The 6,164-nt window shown below is 32.8% G+C and overlaps 1 non-coding gene across 1 annotated transcript; it reads right to left on the minus strand.

The window, feature by feature from the left end:
• Positions 1-5,805: 5,805 nt before the first annotated feature.
• LOC140854573 (small nucleolar RNA R71) lies at positions 5,806-5,912 on the minus strand. Its single transcript, XR_012137778.1, has one exon. It is a non-coding gene; the product is annotated as a small nucleolar RNA R71 (small nucleolar RNA).
• Positions 5,913-6,164: the final 252 nt, after the last annotated feature.

The following is a 6,164-nucleotide window of genomic DNA, read 5'->3' on the forward strand; positions in this document are numbered from 1 at the left end:
TTTTTTAGAATTTTAAAATATACCAATTTATTTTTAACAACTATTTTCAAGCTTTCAATAGCTAGAGCATTAATTGTAGATATTTTTGAGACCATAAATCAAGAGAATTGAATGGAGAACTAAGTTTTTGGAATTGATTGACCATATTATTAAAGCTATTGAGGTAAAACTCAAGAGGAAAAGTGGAAGAAATTTAAAGAGAGCTTTTAATTCATCCATTCCCATATTTACTCAACAACAAGAGAGGAAGAGAATATCAATTTCATCCAACCATCTCTAAGCAAAAGAATTAAACCATCATCAATCCTCTAAAGCATTTAAGGAAGAAGTCAAACAATCAAGAGCTTAATTGCTTTGACTTCTTCAAGCATTTAAAGAGTAATTTTACTATTTTTAACTTTAAACTCTTATAAATCCCTCTTGATTTCTTGTGGTAAGTTTATTGGAGAAAAAAACTTGGGGTTGGTCCAAGCCTAAAGTTGGATGCTGTAAGATTTTGATTAATGTCTCCATAAAAATCAATTAGATTGATTGTGAGCTTCGAATAAAATAATTATTTTATAAGATTTGATTGGTGAGTTAAAAAAAATTAATTGGATTAGATTATGAGCCTGTGAAAATAATCAAACTATAATCTTTAGTGGATTATAGTTGAAATTTTCAAATAGATTGACTTGAGGAGTGGATGTAGGTGCTGAGTTTAGCACTGAACCACTATAAAACTTTGTGTGCTTGTGATTGTATTGCTTCATTTTTTTATTTTTTCTGCTCAATTATTTTCTATTTAGCACCTCATAAATACTATTCAATTTGTTTTGGGCACATATTTTCTTAATTAAATTTTTAAGAAATTTAGTTCACCCTCCCCTCTTAGATTACCTTCTCTAGGAAACAAGTGATATCAGAGAGGGTACTCAGCCCAATTGATCTAACTATCAAGAGTTAAAAATTAATGGCAACCCTAATAGGTACATATTTGGTTGTAGGCTAATCAACCAATAGACCCCCACTATTTAATGGCATCAATTACACTTAGTGAAAAGCATAAATAAAAATTTTCATTCAAGCATAAGATTATGACATGTGAATATTATAATAATGATCCACATATACCCACTATTTTAATTGATGGTATGCTATCGCCCAAACCTGAAAAGGATTGGGGTGATGTAAAGAAAAGGCTAGCTCAACTTAATGCTAAGGCTATGAATGTTTTATAAGATACTAATGAGTTTAATAGAATATCTATATGTATGTCTATCAAAGAAATATGGAATAGGCTAGAAGTTATCCATGAGGGTACTAATAAAGTAAAAAAATAAAAATAATATACTTGTATATAAACATGAACTATTTAAAATGCAACCTAGTGAAAGTATTACTTCATTAGATTCATTGATATACGATTTGAAAATTTTTGGCAAAGACTATACTAATAGTAAACTTGTTCGCAAGATTCTCAGGTCATTGTGAAAGAATTGAGAGTCCAAAGTGACTACAATACAAGAAGTTAAAGATCTTAATAAGTTGGATTTAAAGAGCTTATTGGCTCACTCATGACTCATGAGTTGAGCATGAACTAGATTGTTAAGAAAGAAGTGAAGAAGAGGAAGATTGTTGCTTTAAAATCATTGGCCATTGAAGATATTAAAAGTGATACATCGAAAGAATAAAAAAATAATGATGAAATAGCCATGATCATAAGATGATTCAAGAGGTGTATGAAAAAAAAGTTTGGATCAAAGAAGAAAGGATATACTAGAGGGGTGGAAGTAAAGAAAAGCAAAAGAAAAAGAGAAAGAGCAACCTCTGCTATGAGTGCAAAAAATCTAGATATTTTAAAGCCGACTACCCCCTACTCAGAAAAGGCTCCAAAAAATTCAAGAAAATGACAATGATGGCCTCATAGAGGAATGATGAAGACTCAAGCTTTGAAGAAGAAGAGGAATCAAAGAAAAAAGCCAACATTTGCCTGATAGCTCATGAGAATGAGGTAAATACTGAAAATTTTAATAATTTTATATTTGATGAATTATATAATACTTTTATGAGTTAATGATTTTAAAATGATCTCTCTTAAAAATAAGGAACTTAAAAAGTTAAATCTTTTGTTGACTAGCTAAAGAAAAAAAATTAAAAAGAAAAGAAAAATCTTTTGAAAGAACAAAATGATTTAATTGAAAAGAAAAAAATTTGCAAAAAATTGATAAATTAAAATCCATTATCGATAAATTCAGTCTAAGTCCATAAAATTTACAAATACTTACAGAAAAATAGAAAATACTTTTTGATAAGATTGGATGCCAAGTATAGTGGCTTGAGAATGGTTTTAGGAAGAGAAGATGTGGTGGTATTTGAAAAAATATTAGCAAAAAGTCTATTAGTTGAGGTAAGACTCCTCTGCTACATGACAGCTAGAATCTTCCTCCCCACCAGCTAGAATCTTCCTCCCCAGCACCAGCTAATTTGATTTTGTTATAAAGGGAGATGTCACGTGCACTCTCATGCATCACAAAATTCAAGAAATCCCTTTCAGCTTGCCAATGATAATGATCAAAGTTATGCAAAAAATTACCTCAAGAGCAAAATCTGCACTTCTTTATGATATATTCCTCAATCTAGTATTCAAAGATTTTGGAATTAGCATAGGGGAACCATCTAGAAAGCTTCAACACTTCTACACTTACAATGATCCACCATTGCTGCGAATGGGATACATAAAAGTTGATTGTCATTAGGTGAGAAAGGGAGAAGAAATAGAAGAAGTAGAAGGACACAAAGATAGAGAAACAAAAGTTCATCCAATTGAGCCCGAGTTGAGAGAACATGCTCCATCCACTTTAGCTACTTAGTCAGTGATCATTGTCATGGACGGTCAAAAATAAACCTAACTCAAACTATATAAATAGGGTGAGTCAGAATCATATCCTTAGGGACCTAGGATTGAGTTGTGATTGAAAAAGGAATAAAAGAGAAGACTTGTTGTTCCATAGAAACAAAAGTAAATAGAAAATGAAATAAAAAGCAAATATCTCAGAGGTTACGAGTTAATCTTGTACTAAATAGAGTTGTATTTCTTTAATGATATTAAATGCTTGTAATTAAGCCTTGGACGTAGCTTATCTCTGTTTGAGCATGATTCGTACCTGATTTATGTCACAAATTGACATAAAAAGTATCAATTAATATCTAAATTATCTAACTTTATTAAGAAATTGATACTTGTTATTATATTTTGCAGAAGAAGAGATCATCAATAGAAAGAACAAGGAAAGAGGATTCCAACGGCGCAAATTTTATGCAAAACGGAGTTAAATTGACCCAGGAATTGAAGAATGAAGAAAGAAGACTCAATTGGGTCAAACCCGAGTCAAATCAGATCAAAATTGGTCAAAAATCAACTGATTTGGTGATCTGGTTAGCCGCCTGGTCCACAGCAACAGGCGCATGGACCATGGACCCATCGGCGCACCATAAACCCCCTAAAACCTCTTAGTCCCACATCGGAAGTTTTGAAAACCTTATAACCCCCAAATGCCTATAAAAAGCCCCCAAAGGCCCTTGTTTTATGTATTCTTCCTTCTGATCAAGCTTGTAACCCTAGATAGTGGGTTTTTTAGCTCTCTTTTCAAGCCTCGAGCTTTGAGGTTTTTGTAATAAATTTTTTTTATATATAAAATCTTATTTTTATGCAATTTCATCTCTTTACATTATGCAATTTATTTTTCTTGCAATTAGGATAGTTTAATTTATGCAATTTAATTTTATGCAATTAGGTTAGTTTAAATTATGCAGTTTAAATTTATTAGGATAGTTTAATTTATGAAATTAGGATAGTTTATTTTTCTGTATTTAAATTTTGCAAGTAGATTTAGATCATGTCTAGCTAAGCATCCCTTCTAGGGTTTGCGATGAAGCTAGATCATGAGTAGAGATTTTACATAGGGTTCTTTCTTTTTCTTAGGGTTTCTTTTTCTTCCTCTTTTGCCAAGAATTTTTGATGAACTACAGTTGGGTCAGAGTCCCTTCATAGTTCATGCTTGATTCAGTGCATAGGAGGAGAAAACCCTAAGGGATCCTAGTTACTACTCCCTTGTAAAGAATCTTGATGGGTTATCGTTGGGCCTTAGTCCCTTCATAATCTATGCTTGGGAAAGACAAGAGGAGTAGTCGTTAGGATCAATAAGAAAAATTCTAGGTAGAATTCCCTAATCTAGATCTAGTGGATTCAAAAAACCCTAGATCCTTAGTCTTATTGTCTTTAGCAAACAACTTTCGACTTTCGATTTTTGTTAAAGCTCGCTTGAGCATAGATTTGAAAATCATTTTAAAAACCAAGTCTCTGTGGGATCGACCCGTACTCGCTGGTCGTGCTACTCTGCACACCGTGCGCTTGCGATTTTATTTACAAATTTTAAGATTTGAACATCAAGTTTTTGGCGCCGTTGCCGGGGATTTGGCATTTTAAATTATTTTCAAATATTTGTTCTTCGTGCGTTATAACTCTCTTTCTTTTTTCTTTAGGTTTCTATATTTAGTTGGTGATTGCTGGAAAACTCAGGTATGCTTCTAATTTCTCTTTTATTATTTTTAGTTAATTACTTTTGCTTTTAGACCTAATCATTTGAATTTACTTAATCACAAAAAAAAAAAATATAAAACAAAACAAAAGACATTTCATAATCGTGAAGTAAAATATCAAAATAAAAAAAAAATTTTAATTAAAATCTTTTACATTCTTGGTCATCTTGTTTATTTGTATTTGCATTTTCATAATTAATCTAAGGGCATCAACCCATTAACAAGATAAGGTGGGGATTTCATTACCCTTCCTTAGCCCAAAAACCATCTCCATCATATTGCATTACCTAGACTTTTAATCTTAAAATCAATTAGACGTCAACCTTAAGGAATTCGAGCTCAATAGGACAAGGAACCCTAAGAGTTCTACCAAGTTTGAGTTGTTTGATTAGTTGGTGTCTAGGCAAGTCCCTGAGGGTGTTTGTTAAATTGGTTCAGTTGCTGGCCTGGCCAACTCGTTTGGTGTCTAGAAAGGCAACGATGAGTGAACCTCCCACCTCTTATACTTACCTGGCTAACTAGTTGATCAATCTCTACTTGGAAGGTTTGAAGGGTCATCTTGGAACAGTTAGGAGCTGTCTAGATTTAGGTTAACCCTAGGATAGATTGAGTTTAATTTATTGATTCACTTGTTTGAAAAAAAAAAAAAAATTAAAAAATTTGGTTACTTTTCTTTAGATTTAGGACTCCTTAGGATCTTCTCTTTAGAACTTTTTCTCTTTTCTTTCTTTTCCTTATACATAAAAATTTTATTAAAAAAAAAAAAAATTGTATAAACATCGAGAACCGTACACTTCGTGTGTGGAGAAGAGTGTCGGGTCGTCTAGTTAGAATTGAGTCAATTCCTGTTGTTCCAATGGCTGAACCAATCCAACCCATGACCCTTAAGGATTTGTGTTATCCAGTTGGCTCCATCCAACCATCTTGTATCAGGTTGCCACAACCCACAGTTAACAATTTTAAAATCAAACTCAAATCATAAATATGCTTCCAAAATTCACAGGATTAGAGGATGCTTATATATTTATTAGAGAATTTGAGGAGGTATGTGCAACCATGAAACTGCAATTAACAGAGGATGAGGTCAAACTTAGATTAATCAACTTTGCCCTTAAGGACAATGCTAAGAAGTGGCTTATTAGTCTGCCAAACTATTCTGTCACTACCTGGGAGGGCTTTGTGAGAACATTTTTAAAAAAGTATTTCCTCCATCATAAAACAGCTAGGATTAGGAATGAAATAAATCAATTTTACCAACTAGCTGGTGAATCATTTTGGAAGTACTTTGATCGTTTCAAGAATCTTTTGACCCAATGCCCACACCATGGAATAGAAACTTGGAGACTATGCCAGATCATCTATGAGGGGTTAGATTCAAACTCAAGAACCATGCTAGAGTCCATGTGCCAAGGTCAATTTATGGACAAAGAAACTACTGAAGCTTGGCAATTCTTAGAAGACCTAGCCGAGAAAAATTTACAGTGGGAAACAACTAGGGAACCTGATAAAGCTACACCTTCAAGAGGAGGAATGCATCAAATTCAACCAACCTTAGCATCAGAGGCCAAGATTGCACAACCGTA

The sequence above is a fragment of the Elaeis guineensis genome, unplaced genomic scaffold (assembly GCF_000442705.2).
Source record: "Elaeis guineensis isolate ETL-2024a unplaced genomic scaffold, EG11 Super_Scaffold_1000171, whole genome shotgun sequence".
NCBI classification, from domain to species: Eukaryota; Viridiplantae; Streptophyta; class Magnoliopsida; order Arecales; family Arecaceae; genus Elaeis; species Elaeis guineensis.